General features: G+C 34.6%; 1 long non-coding RNA gene across 1 annotated transcript; it reads right to left on the bottom strand.

Moving 5' to 3' along the window:
- Nucleotides 1-5,750: 5,750 nt before the first annotated feature.
- Nucleotides 5,751-15,704, bottom strand: LOC126829089 (uncharacterized). The gene is made up of 3 exons (XR_007683318.2): nt 15,628-15,704; nt 8,922-9,053; nt 5,751-6,041 (listed from the first exon to the last, which is right to left on the bottom strand). It is a non-coding gene; the product is annotated as an uncharacterized LOC126829089 (long non-coding RNA).
- Between the last annotated feature and the right edge of the window lie 313 nt (nt 15,705-16,017).

Genomic DNA, 16,017 nt, shown 5'->3' with positions numbered 1-16,017 from the left:
TGAATTAGGTATACTATACACTTTATAAAACAGAAAATCGGTATAGATTTCATTTATCGTATGGTAGGATATATCCGACAACTTCTCTCACTGCATTATAAGATTTTTAAGTATTTTGGCAGAAATGGTTATAATACAAATAAATCTAAAATGATCTGATGTTTCACAGAATTCCTATATTCCTTCTTTAATCTAACATTCTAAATTACACTCCATTAACTCACATGCCTATGTACTCAGACCATCTATTTTACTTTGTGTCTTTCTGTTGGACAATTCGATTAATTCCTACAAATTTAAGCACATGTGAAAACAGCTTTATTCCGGAATGTGTAATTTCCGGAGAAGGTAGCAGGTAGACTGAGAAATAAAGAACTCAAACCTGCTTGATTGTCCATCGATGGATAAGTTCTATCAGAAAATTAATTATTGCTACGCTGTAGATTGGTGAACTGAATTTAAACAACTCCAGGTATTTACAGCCACATTATATCTATCAAATTTTGTTGAAATCCGGGAATCTAATATATAGAGAAATTTCAAGTCCCAGTTTATTTTATATCGTTGCTAAGGAAACCAGTCTCATTTTAATGGCTTGAATAGGCCGGTAAGTTAAATTACGGAAAATTTCGAAATAAGATTTGATTTTTGCTACCTCGATCCAAATTTTTAAAAAGACTAAAGCTGATCAAATCGGTGCATTGTCTGAGATACCGGGTATCCAATTTAAGACAGAACATTTTTCCAAAAACAATTTGCAACATACCTATCAAATTTGGTTGAAATTCAGCAATCGGGCACCGTCCATAAAATTTGTCTATTAAATTTGATTGAAATCCATTAGCGGTTTGGCAGACGTCGGAAATGAAAAATGTTAAAAAAAACGACGGGCACGATATACAACGAATCGAATTAGACATTTTCACAAAAGTTTACAAATAAAACAAGTCGGCCATCTTCAAAAATCTCAAAAGCGTGTGTTAAAATAATTTTAAAAATATAAGTGATTTATGAATAACAATGATGTACAATCTATGGGTTTTATAATAACAATATGGGTTTTATAATAACAATGTTGTACATCAACAATATGGGTTTCATAATGAACAACGATGATGTAGTACAATAAATGTGTTATAATGAATAACAATGATTATCTTTGAAAGGCATATTGTGAAAGCGATATATATATTTAATAACAGGCAGCTTTATTGATAACGTTCACTAGGTTTATTAACTGCAACGTTTCAATGAGGGTACTCTCATCGCTATCAAGCAATGATACAATCAATGAAATGAAATGGGGTTTAACGCCCTACTGTTCTGCTCCTAAACTGGGCTAATGAAGACGGGCATACGTCATACGGCCTACTCTTATATCGAATTCCAACTGCCAAGGGATCTTTTACGTGCACGCCAATGTGTACACGGGACCTCGGTTTTCCGTCCCATCCGAACGACTAGACAGACTGTCCTTGTCAGGCCCTCCATCCTGCATCACTGACAAGGGGGAAACACGCCGGAAAATCCGGATGAACTTTCTCGGCCAATGCAGAGATCGAACATATGACGTACAATGAGGGTTTTATAATGAATAACAATGATGATGTAGGTACAATAGAGGTTTTATAATGAATAACAATGATGTAGGTGCAATAAGGGTTTTATAATGAATAATAATGATGTAGGTGCAATAAAGGTTTTATAATGAATAAAATTATGTAGGTGTAATAAGGGTTTTATAATGAATAACACTGATGGCGTTTAAACATTTACCGGCAACAAAAATATAGTTTAACATCAAGGTAACAATGACGTGCTGCTTAATCATTTTGTGATTTTTTTTTTTTTTTTTTTTTAAATAATAATGAAAGTGTTTAAATATTCACAGTTTTAAAAGAGTTGACATGTGAAATAACCTATGGCCATGGCCGTGGGTTATTTCATATATCGACCGAGGGTATTAGCATTAGGGTTATTATTGTCTTACATAACGACATCAATGTTGAATCTATCCTAATTGATTTCACCTATAAGACAGTGGTTTAGACCATATTGGCCTTGCGACTGATATGACAAAATATGGTTGAAAAAGAAAATGTAGATTCTGACAAACAATTATTTAAAGCTAGTTAAAGTGTACTTATATATTTCGGATTGTGAGGTTGGATAATTATCACCAATGGCGGGGTTAGACATCTAGCATGAACAGCAAGTTGGAAATTATAAGGGTTTTATTATAAATAGCAATGCTATAATTGTATTTATTATATGGTATATTTTGTGGAAAAAATAAAATCGTCAAGTAACTATTGGTGAAAACTTATTTTATAATATTTGCTATCAGATTAAGAGCAATCGTTTCATTGCCTTAATGAATTAGCCCCTGTGTCTAGTACATGTACATTAGAATAATCTTTATTTACCAATTACGGACGATTTGCCAAGATTATACAACCCGGTAATTATAGATTTTACGGTTTAATAACAAAAACTGTATTTTTAGTATAAGAGTTTTATAATAAATAACAATGGGAGAGTTTAAGCATTTTTTATTTTATGATTAATGAAAATGTTGACAATCTAAGATATATAGTTTTATATTTATTATTTAAAACAAATATTGTGTAGACATCTAGATTTTTATATAGTGAAATAACAAAGGTAGCGTTTAAACATATTGGGTTTAAATATAAGTAACAACAATAATGTTTAAACATATTGGGTTTACATATGAATAACAAGGATAATATTTAAACATATTGGGTTTACATACATATGAATAAAAAGGACCATGTTTAAACATATTGGGTTTATCAATGAATAACAACGACAGTGTAAAAGCTTATCATGAATAACAATGCCAATGTTTTAACTCTGTACGGCTTTATAGCGAATAACAAAAATAATTTTAGTGCCAATGTTTAATTGTGTGCGACTTTACAGTGAAAAACAAAATTTTAGTTTATATAATCAACAAGTGGTTGCCATGCAAGATATACCCACATTTTGAAAGAGATGGACAGAGAACAAGGTATAAAAAGGTAATTCTTCGTACAAGCTGGGGCCATAATCCAGGACGTTACGGTCCGATACGCGCAGATCTTTGGGATATAAACATATAGTTTACGTTCCATTCAAATCAGATAAAAAGAAATTGTGACCTCTGGAGTGTCTACAACTTCGGTATTACATACTTTTACACTGTTTGCGTATGGGAGCGGTCATTTTGTCGAGCGGTCAAGTTTCGCCAAAATGGTATAAAAATAAAATTGTGAGCAGCTGTAGAGGGTTCATTATTCGTACTATATTATATATATTCTTAAACTAAGATTGGTTGTACATCCATGTAACTATTTTTAATGTTTTATTGTATTTGCATATAACCTTAAAAATAAAAATTGCTTTCACAAACTATATATATATACATGTACATGATCAACCATATGATCATACTTGTAGAAAGCCATATTTATTTTTATTTTTTTCATTTATCTGTTTTTCTATTTACCTATTTATGTATTCGTCAATTTATTTATTTATCTATTCATTTTTAATGCCCAAATTGCCCCAACCCCACCCACAGAAGCCTTATTAGACGAAATAAGTTATTGTCATACCAAATACTTTCTTCTTTTTTTTCAGGTGCTGGATTCTTACTTTAGAGAACAAATAAAAAAAGGTACAAAAAACAGAAAAGAAGACGAAATACCGGACAAGAAGACCAAATGGAAGGAAGAATGGATCAGGCCCCACACTCACCAACAAGACCCAAGGAAGTGTTGCACCACCCTGCCATTCAACTGGAAAAATCGACCAGATCGACAGAAATGACTTATACAGATATTTACAGTCTGTTTATTTGTCCGTATTCATGTTTGCTTTGTCAAATGTTCGTGTTGTACTGTACGATATGTGTCTGTAAAATGTCTAATGTTTGTCATTATTTGCACTTCTTTTTTTTATTAAACTGTTATTGTCCCGTCATATAATTATTCTGCTCATTCTATAAATATATATATATATACCGGTATATAAATATCTAATAATCCTTTAAAGTTTTTTCGCTAATCACATTGTGAATAGTTTCAATCTGTACATATAACATGTAATTATCTGCGATATCACCTCGGTGGAAGCAGACGTTAAATAAGACTATTCTACACTCACAAACACACACTGCAGAGGCGCCACAAACACAATGCGAACTGACGGACAGGGACGACGACAATATACGTCCACATGAAAATATGAGCGAATAATAAAAAAGAGAAAGTTTATATATGAATGACTACGACAGTGTAAGCGCTTATCATGAATAACAATGCCAATGCTTAACTCTGTACGGGTTTATAATATATAACAAAACTAATTTTAGTTTATATAATCAATAACAAAGCTGGTAATGAACAACAAGGTACACAATGCCGGAGTTAAAGCCTACGGGCTTTTATAATATCAAGATAGGAATGTTGGGTTGGGGTTTGTTTTCCTATTTTTAAACAATATCTTTTTATTCAAAAAAGATTCAGTTAAAAAAAAATATATAATCAGTGCCTTTGTACTTTTCCCTGTTTTGATGATTGCAATTAGCCGCTCGAATCGCGATGTTCATCCGGAAGGAAATAACACTATTTTAGCTCATTAGCTTTGATGAACGCCCACAACGGACAATAGGATAAGCGACATGTTTACCATGCTTTTATCTCAGGCAGGCTGACTGAAATTACAAAATTGTGTTTTTTTACGCCAATATTAAACGTGGAGTACCTTCCACTAAATTCAGATAAGTACATACCTGCTGGAGCAGTGTTTTTCACTGACATTGTTTTTCACTGGGAACTGGAAGGTGATAGTTGATTAAAACAACAAAGAACTAATGGTAAATACGACAAAATTATCACAACAATATGGAAAGTAATAGACTAACATATTCAAATATTTATGTCTGTACAATGATGTAACGAATTTTTAGGTGGTAATTCTAAATTGTTTTTTTACTCCCACAAAGAGTTAGTTTACCGTACACTTTGTTGCAAGTTTTCCGCGAATTAACTCAATTTTTATTGATATAATTTATGAATTCTCTCTGTATTTAATCATAATCAGGTAGAATGTGGTGGTATTGAGTAGTATTAAATTAGTATTGTGTAAATCGTCCTGTCATGTTCGCATGGTTCAGTATCGAGATTTCAAAGTTTCTATTAAGCACCGACTAACAAGATTGTCAAATTCATAACAAATTAATTAGTTAGACATTATAACGGGATGTTTTTGTTTATAATAATCGGCCTTGGGATACTTTAAATATGTCAAATAACGGTGCTACTCGTATTCTCATTTTAAAAGGATAGTCTCAGATGTCTTTGAGGGGCCCTGTGTACGGAAATATTTACAATGCTCTCTTGCAAAATAGAAATTCATATACCCAATAAAACAGTATATTTGCTATGGAATTTGAGCACAGAAAAATAATCATATACAAATAGTGCTCAACGATTCATTAAACTTAAAAACAATGCTCTTAAAACAATTTATATAAGAAAATATACATTTTTAAAATTAAAAACCAATCTTGTAATCGTTTTTATGGTTTTCTTTCACCAAACCTATAGCTGAGACCAATTTTCAAAGATTTTTGACAATACATGCTCACGAACTCCATGGCATATTCACAAGCCCAATATCTTAATAATTCATCCATTTATATTTCTAAAAATATACCGTTCTATTTTTTCACTTCCCCTGGGTGTATAAGAGCACCGACAAGTTTCTAAAATTCGTTAAATTTTTACAGCTACAAATATTTTTGCTGCATTAAATCCAATCGCTACTTGTGGTTTTCATGCGTAACAACTGACCCGTAAGCATGTACCCAATCCTGCACTCCTGCCCCCAACTCAAGTTCTGACTGGTCGAGGATGTACTGACCGCCGTCTGGTGACGTCAGTTCTGCGTCACCATCTTCTTCCGGTACCGGTATAAGGCGTCTCTGTGACTCCATTGAAACATAGCGCCTTGGTGGGAGCTGACCATATTGCCTGAAATGGACACCATAAAAAATTATCACGAGGAAGCAATTGGTGTCACCAGTTTAACATTTCGGGACAAACATAATGGTACAAATTTTGTTTCAATAATTCGCTAACGCAGGTGACTCTACCCCTTGTCACATACACGTGTTGGATCGAAACCACGCCAGTTTACTCAATGACAGACAGAGCTTATGATCTACAGCACACGCGCCTGACCGTTTTTCGTTTTGTCTTGAAACAAACCGATTTGATTAGATTGGTCGGGTTTAAAAATTTGTTCCTATAAAAGTGGACTGTAAATTACTTTAACGGTGAAATAATGCAAGTGAGACACAAGCTTAAAAGATTCTCGACCTACGTCAATTAACATTACTAATAGAAAACGGATTTCAATTTCTAATCCAATTTATATTAGAAAGCAAAATGGCAGGGAAAAAATCTTAAATGTCACGTCAGATATTTTTCTCTGGCGAATTTGATGGGTTGTGTAATAGGACTAACGCCGACCTAAAGCTCCCCGGGAAAAGAATAGACAAAAGCTACATTAACCGCCCTCGTGGTTCTTTCTGATTATTTCCGAATTAATTATTAGACATTAGTGAAGAGGGGAGCAGATTAAGAAGAATCATTTTCCGGTTTTATGTTCACTGTGAAAAAAGAACTGTAAAAAAAAAATCAAAAATATTGCCCGATGTTCGGTTGTTGATCATTCATAAAGTACATGGCGACAAAACCGATCTTGCACCAATACGAGTAGGGTGTTTATACAACAAAGAGGAAACGGCCAGAATTCGAAGTGCCTCTCTTTTTATTGTTTATCCATCATCAGTGTACATGTCCAGCCAGTGCTTTTTTTGTAAATAAATAAATAAGTATGGTTTCCCAATTAAGTATGGTTTCCCAATTAGCCAAAGATTTTTTTTAAGGGGGGGGGGGGGTCTTCTTCAAGTGCAGGGTCTTTTTATTTATGAATAGTTTTGACGGCATTTTACATTGGGACGGAAGGTGGTAATTCGCTAATAAAATGTAAAACTGGTGGGAATTTCGTAAATAGTTCACCCGAATTTCAGTTAGTGAATGTTATCTGTTGTTTCAGAAATAGCAAAACTTTCGGCATCACCGTAGAATCTTCAACATTTCATTTTACAGTGTAGTAGTTTTTTTAAAGTACAGTCCGACACCAACTCAGCTGTATATCCGATTAGTCCTGTCTAAACGTCAGGCCCACGTGTCTGCTTGTACAGACAAAACAAGTTCAATGCTCTTTAATATTCCGTGACGTCTGTTATTCTAATTGTTCATTTCAGTCAATCAGAATGTTTGTACTTCTGAAATAAATTTTCTGGGCTCTATCTATGACAACAACGGTTTACATAATATGTAAAAAAAACAACAAAAAAATTGGTTTTACACCTTTTTTCTCAATATTATAGTTTTGAAACCTTTACATTTATTGAAGTTGTGCAGCATTTATATTCCGAAATCTCTTTTAAGTTATACGTGAATATTGTTCTAAACAATGTACTTATATATGTTTACTTAACTAAATATTCGATCTTAAATCAACATTTTTAACTTAATCGCCATATTATTTCTTGAGGTCCGCCGCTTTCTTTGAGACACTGCCATGTATAAAACATGGTTTCCTGCAATCTATAAGTTGACCTTTCGTTAACGGGCGTATTTTGGTGCCACTTGCGGTGCACTTGTTTTTATAACGGCACGACAAAACTGGACAAAGATATTAATTATTGAGGACTTTGTTTGTCGGCGAATAACGTATAGTTAAGACTTTAAAGCAGCCCCAATTTTTGCTGTCCAATCAAGTAAGCTTCTGTGTTCCTATCTAGGAGGTCATCTTTATGTGCTAATTTTTCAGCTACCATTAACTCTCTTCTTAATGAATGATCGAAACTGAAAATCATGTCAGCATTTCTATGACAATCTCCTATGGTACTTCCGCTCTGAAGCCAATCAAATGTCAACTCAAATACGATAATAATTAATAGCCTGAAAATTACCAAGTATAGCTAACGGTAGCGCACGATAAGGGGAACCAAGAATGTTTAACATTTACAAAGGCTAGAATATTAAAATCGCTGACGACGTCATTGGTTTAACATACACTTTCTTCCCATCAATAGCAGATGAAGTTGACTGCGCTATTGGATAAAGGAACAATATCACTCTTGCTGGCTTGACAGCTCCAGAAAATAAACAATAGCCTTATTCTAAGTATTAGATGTTTAAGTATCCTACCTGTTGTGTAAATTATCCATTAAATCCTATTTTACTTGTCCAGAGGGTTCGAAAATACTTTTAAATCCAAGTCACATTTGAAAAGCTTTACGTTAGGCTTTTCAAATCATTTAGTTGAATTTTTCCAATTTTTTAAATTAGGTGTGTTAAGATGAAATTTGTATCATCAATTAATTGGAATATTGTAAAATAGTACAATTTGTTGACCAGAATAAAGATTGGGACATATTATTCAGTTACAACAAGAGTGGTATTGTGCCTTTAAGGTTCCAGTTAATCCACAAGGTTTAAATCCCATTACTACTTTCTATGGCCACGTTCCGCTGATATCGTATGCAGTTTAAAATCCAACACCTACCTATTATGATGATTTTACGCCAGGGACTTTACGGATACTAATTGACCCCGGATCCATCCATTTCATCTGACCATGCTTTTATGACTTGCAATGCGTGTCTATGCGCGTGTCTTCTATGTTTTAAATGTGTTGCTAATGGGTGGTGTCTTACCTTTGAATGCATCAATGTACTATTAGACAAAACAAACGCCCAGACCAAAACCAGCACAATATTTGTTTTGTGCACATTACATCTACTCACACAATTATACTATAGAGACAAAACTTACATGAGATAGGCTCTTTGATCAAGGCGAGGTTCCAGATTGCCTAACTCTGGTTGTATTTCTACCGCACGACCTGTTAAAGGCTTCTCCAATGCACCAAAACTTATTTTGGGCTCTGGTGAAGAATCTTCGACACTGAAAATTAATAGAATTAACATTTTAGCTACATTATAGAAAGGAGATGCCAAGTATACGACACTCCAATCCGGACAATTATTGTTCCACCCTGTTCCGAGGTGATGACACCATGAACTTGCGTTTACTTCTATTAAAAACGTTATAGGATCACAACTTAAAGCTGAACTCCGATTACAAAACTATGGAAAGAATTAAACGAAAAAAAAAAAGATAACGCCCTACACAGTCGCCATACTTGTTTTCAATTTGTAGAACAAACACGGCGACTGATGACGGGTGTAAGAAGATAGGCAGGCCCATGAATACAGGCATATGCCAACTAAAACATGTCTCCATCAGCTCCTTTAAAGTTGGTACCGGTAATCGAAATTAAATGAAATGAAATAAAATGGGGTTTTACATCCTACTGCTATGCTCCGACGGATAATGAAGACGGAAATTGGTAAACAGAAGTTTTATTATTTGTCATTTTCCTTGGCTATTATAATCTTTAAGTGGGCGTCTTTCTCATTTATCAGCGAATGTTCAAAGACCGATTAGTCCACTTTTTGTACCAAGAACATGAATTACATGTGTAGGTTTTGTATACAATGTCCTCTCGCCAGCAGAAGATAATTGTACTTGATATATGGCACTATTAGTTCGATCCCTAATGTAAATCCGTCGGCTTTTCGGGTAGAAATCGTAGAACAAGCATTATGTTGTAGGTTTTGATGTTTAATGACAAAAAAACAATGTTGACATTTTTTCTGAGTAGGTCTTCATAGTATGGGAGGTCATTATCTGAGGGCAGCCATTTTGCAATAATATTGCAACTTATTTTTTTTATTCTCACCTTATTTATAATGTTATCGACATATCAACTGTGATTTGGCAATGTTTAAATATTGACATGGATCATGACTATATATTTTAGATTTTTTTGCATCACTTTATGAAGTTATTTCCTAGATGGCGACCATTTTTGGCGGGAAAATAGGACCATGTGCTGATTTTGATTAAGTAGTAGTGTTTGGTGTCAATATATATGTTTTCGGGGTCATGGATTCCATTCCGGACATTTACAACCTTGTAAAATGATCACATACTAGCATATTTCCAAGATGGCGGCCATTTTTGACGGGAAATTGGGACGATGTGCATATTTTGATTAAATAGTAGTGTTTGGTGTCAATATATATGTTTACAGGGGCGCAGATTCCATTTCTGACATTTACAACCTAGTAAAATGATCATATGTTCACACATATTTTCATATTTACAATATTGCTGCCACTAGTGGCAGCAAAATCGAACAATATGCCGATTTCGATTAAGTAGTTGTCTTTGGTGTCAGTATATGTTTTCGGGGTGCAGATTCAATTTCTGCCATATACAACTGCATAAAATGACTTATGTTCACCAATTTCGCATATTTCCATGATGGCGGAACGTTTTCTAAACACATTATTATCATTTATTTACTTGTTGTTGTTATGTACAGGCATGGACCTTCCAATTCTGCTACGTAGGCTATTAGCTTGTAGCACATTCCTGAAAGCCGGTACCGTGTCGTACCCATTTTGTCTATTATCTAACGAAGAAAATTCCTCATCCGAGATGACCACTGAGCTGAAATCGATTTTCCTATTCACTGGCATGAAGGCAAAGAGAGCGTAACTGCAGCGCGGGACTTGTGCCAATAAGGGCGGCAAAAGATTGACACGTGCCCATCATGCTCATGTCACGACCACCCCACGCGCTTACTACACCCAGAGCGCTCCAGTCAAGTTCTGGCTACACGCAAAGTGTTCCACCATGATCTTGTAGTTACCCGTCAGACCGAGATACGTTCTGACCACACTCCCGTGACCATACTGCAAGCAGCGATCGATCTACGTCAAACTTCGAGAATTAGATCACTGCCCTAAATACCCGCCATTTAAAACGCTCACGTGATCATTTTGGGGCGGGACTTATCGACTGGACTACTGCACTGTATACACAACAGAGTAAAATATGTAACAAATCGAATCGGACTATATAATTAGATATGTTGGGTTTAAATCAATAAGTGCCGAATCTTGAGGACTGTATTTATTCATAAGACATAAAGTTTTAACAAAACATCATCCATAAATTGACAATAATCATGGCAGACGTCCACATTTGTTCATTGGCGCGCTAGTAAACAAAGGGAATTAACTCTAATCTACAGAACAAAGGGGCTCGTAAAACAAAATCACAGGGGCTTTGAATTACTGTATATATAAGTCAGTCACACTCTCCTATCTTTACTTATGGAGCTGGTCATCACACAGATAAAATAATCACTTGAAAATGGTCTGTTTTGTGTGCACAGTGCTTTATCACTAGAAATATCACTTTAGACCTTAAAAGTCGTTACACTTATAGTTCTTCACTTTGTACAGTTCAAAATAGAAATGATGAAAAACACATGCACAAATAAATAATCTAATTAAAGGTCACCGGAAAAGCTTCATAATTTTTTAAAAATAATGCAAGTAATTATGTGAACATATCCTTTCCATAAGTATAACACGACGTCATTTTAGTCCTTCTGCTCATAGAAATATAGACTAGAATATGAGCAGGACTAAAATGACGTCATGGATTGTTTATTGACGGAAAGTTACGACTCCCACGAAGAACGACATAATTACTAACGTTAAACTTTACCTGTTGCAGGTAATATGCTCTCGGTACATGACTCATCTTCTTCACAAATAATCTGTTTGACGATTAATTCTAATGTAAAATAATCTTATTCATTTGTGCTTCTTCACTTTGAATTCTTTTCCTTGGTTGACTTGAATTCGTGACAAACTTTCTTAAATTAAATCCCTCTACTGCTGAACAAGATTTTGATTTCTGGTACAACTCGAAGCTCCATCATCATTTTTAGCTCCGGATATGAGATCGTCGACGTAAATGGACCTCATAAATAGTATGATAAACTCCGCATCAATTTGTTCAAACTTCTGCATCTGGTACTTTAGAGTTGCGTTAAGAAGAAACGGACTGTATGATAGTCCAAAACGTAAAACATCAAATTGCGTTTGTCTTTCTCTACATCATCTATCCACAAAAATCTCTGTACATCTCGATCATTTTCTTTCATCGAAATCGTTAAAAAGAGTTGAAAAGATTCAGAAATGTCCGAATTGCATCACCAAAGCAACATTTTGTTAATATCCATCAAGTGGTTTTGGGAAATAAGATGGAAATGCCCAAATATGTCTCCATTTGGCGCTTTATGACTCCTTGCACAACCCAAGGGCCGAGAAGCTCGATTTGGACAAATTCGAATAAGGACCACTCAAGCACACACATGTATACTTGATTTGGAGAAAACCGACCATTTTTCAAATTGCCGAAAAAAAATTAAATTTGCAAATTTAAAATTCATTTATTTACAATTGCCGAATTTTGTCGAATCCATCAGAAGGTGTCAAAAATGTAAATAGTACAGAGTAGTTGATGAATGCCGACGCGGGCATAGGAATGACAATCGAGGTGGCAAACGGACGACGTAAGACTCGAGCCCATATCTAATGACAAAAAGATTCTGTGTTGAACTTTCATTTTATGAGGACTTTCTAATTGCTATAACCACACTACAATGACATTTAACGCACTAGCTAACACATGCATTCACAGATTGCTTGTAAGTATAAAGTGTCGGTGCCTGTATCATCACAAATCTATTTCACAAACATGATATTATTGGTGGGTGTCGTGAGACACATTATACGTACTCTTTTCGAAACTACCTGATACTATCTTGTCACGATACCACTTATTTTGGAATAGTTTCCCTATCAAAGTTGAATTTGACTTTTCTTTTACGAGCGATAGTTAAAAACAGACTAGTAACGTATCTTTGTATCTTTATGTAAGCCATCTCCAAAAGAGATGAAAAAGAACAAGATTAAGCTCATTAATCACCAGGAACGGTATCATAAACCATTAGAAAACAGGACATTTTAAGAACATATAATAGCTTTCCTGAACATTTTTGAACAATTACATTTTCTTTAGTCGATAAATTTTCCATAATTATTTCGAGGTTTTTGGAGAGTTTTCTGGTAATCATCACTGTTTCTCGTTTATACTTGTCAAAACTTTTTAAAAAATGAAATCAAGTAAAGAACCGAGGTTATTGTCATTTAATCCATTTAAATGACCTTTTGGTCCTTGTCATATAATCCCTGTAAATAACCCTTTGGTATTGTCATATTTTAAAAAAACCTTGGGCTAATGTTATAGACTCAATTACATTTAAATGACGTTTTGGTCCTTGTCATATAATCCTTGCAAATAACCCTTTGGTATTGTCATATTTTTAAAAAAACCTTGGGCTATTGTTATAGACTCAATTCCTTAAATTAAAACCCCCGTTAAACAAACCCCGGGACACTGTCACATAACCCGTTTAAATAATCGCGGTGGTTATTGTCATTTTATCCCCTTTAAATAACCCTTAAGTCATTGTCATATATTTTTTTGGGTGAAAATTATTAAAGATGTCTTACTTAGACTTAATTCTAATTTCAACAGAAAACCTTGGTTATAACCGACTCTTGTTCATCTAATTTACCGCTGCAGTTGACCATTAAAAAATGAACGGGAATTCTATTACTCATTTTGAATTACCCAGTTCTGTTTTTCGTACTCGGATATAGATTAAATTCTGGAAGAAAGGAAGAGTATTGTTTGGTGCAATGAAACCTGCTGATATCAATGAAATAAGATGCCATTATTATTGATTATATTGGGGCCTACATTATTGCGTAAAAATGTCATAGTGCTAGTGAAAAGCAAAGACAGTCTCTATATACTGTCATCAACACCCGGTCTTGACCATGTTGATACCAGTTTCTCCCGTAGTTCTAAAATACAGCTTTGACGACCTTAAACACCAAAATCATAAGAGCAAAGCTTGGCCTTTAGATATACGATTTTGAGAAAGTATTCATTTTTATCTTGCTGTGTGTAGACATACTCTAATCGGCTAAATTATTAATATTGTTTTACCCTTCATTTCGTTTTTCTATTAATTTGCGATTTGTAATCCATATGGTGGAGACAAAAGCATCATTAGTATATGATGAGCATCTCAGAATTCTATGTCCTCAACATGTTTACCACACTGAAAAGATTCACACGTGTTTAATACGTACATGCGATTACAACATGAGATCAGTATAACAAGCTATTAATGTAGATAATAAGTCAACTATCAAAAACTTAATTTGAGGTCTTATAGATGACTCAGCTGCCGTGAACGACCTTCACTCTATTTACTTAGTAAATCTAGAACATTTTCCATATACTGATTGATTTCTTGAAGTCGGTCCACTTGGCTACGTGCTAGGACATTCCATGCATTAGGCTTGACTCAACAAATCTTCACTATTAGTAGAATTTGCATTTCAAGAGCGACTGCCCATCCATGCTTCTGGCCGTTTCATCGGCAAATGACGAACAACCTGCTAATATAGCAGGCACTGATAGTCAACGACATGACTTATATGAAAATCAAACCGCGGTAAGGATCATGCTCAGGCGTTTGAGGGCTTACAGTTATCAAGAATCCCGAGATTAATTGACAATGTACAATCGCCGTGTTCCAACGTGTACAAAAATAAAATAAACGGATCCAGCAGTAATGTGTACTATTTATTTTCATTTATTTCATTTATTTATTTATTTATTTTTTTGTAAACGTTAGAACACAGTGATTGATATTCTTTTGAGTCATGTCAGTGTCCACCAGTGCCTGCTATAGCAATGCAATCTCGTGTCCTGCATACATGTATATGCATGGCGACAAATAGGCAGTGGCTTTTCCACCTACTCATCTTTAAATTCCGATTGTAAACGGGATTTTTTACGCACATGCCATGGGTGAAACCCAGTTTATACACACAATGGTCGTGTCATGTTAGCTCTGTAGTCGCCAACCCTGACAAGACATGGTCGGTCTTTGAAAATCATGAAGGTTTTTCTCGGCATATGCGCAGATTTAAACCCGATGACATACTAGGCTTAAAGGAGCTAAATCGCTAATATTTTGGGCCTAGAAATTGGCACAAATGGGTCGCAACACATATAATAATGTAATATGAATTTATATAAACTGTTTTACATTCAATCGTTTCCGTTTTACTGTGAATTGTCATCAGTTATGTTCGGCGAAATACGCCAGAAGTCTCAACCGAAAGACAGTTTCTAGTGTCTGGTTATTCCAGTCAACACCGATAGTATAATGCGCATGCTCTCCAAATAAAAATATGGCATCCCCGTTTGACATGACTTGTGGATTATGTCTAGCCTCATTTTTTGAGCACCTTGTTACAAATGGCGCCGAAACGCATTATGGTACACGAATATTTTGTCTCAAATATTGGATATCAGAAGCCCATCTTTCCATGTAAGACCACAATACCAATGCTGATTTAAATTGCCAAAAAAATCGTGTTTTCAATGTCGAAGATTTTGGATGATATTGAGTTATGGACTTAGCTACTTTAAATGTCGACCAACGTATATAATAAAATTAGCTCACCACAGTTTCCGCCTTCTGTACACTAATATAACAATCACCAAGACGATAGTCGCCAACAGCAACGCACATAATACCAATGTGATGACGATAATTAAAAATGGCAGACCTCCTGGGGAAATAAAAACATAATAATTAAGTACAATTTACTACCTTTTTCATCTCCATATTCTACATTTTATACAAGAGTGGTCTTTTTTAAGCTCGCTATTTAAAAAGTCTAAATCATTTTTTTTTAAATATCACGCATTCATGTTTTGATCTTTAATACCACCAAAACGTCGCTTAAAGACAAGACACAATTGATGATTAATTTCTATCAATATCACATTTTTCTAATGTGTTTTTTTACGTGTAGTGCAGTCCGCCTGTTCATATTATTAGAGTTAAGTT

The sequence above is a fragment of the Patella vulgata genome, chromosome 1 (assembly GCF_932274485.2).
Source record: "Patella vulgata chromosome 1, xgPatVulg1.2, whole genome shotgun sequence".
NCBI lineage: Eukaryota > Metazoa > Mollusca > Gastropoda > Patellidae > Patella > Patella vulgata.
The sequence above is the reverse complement of the archived record's forward strand: the minus strand, read 5'-3'. Positions and strand labels throughout refer to the sequence as shown.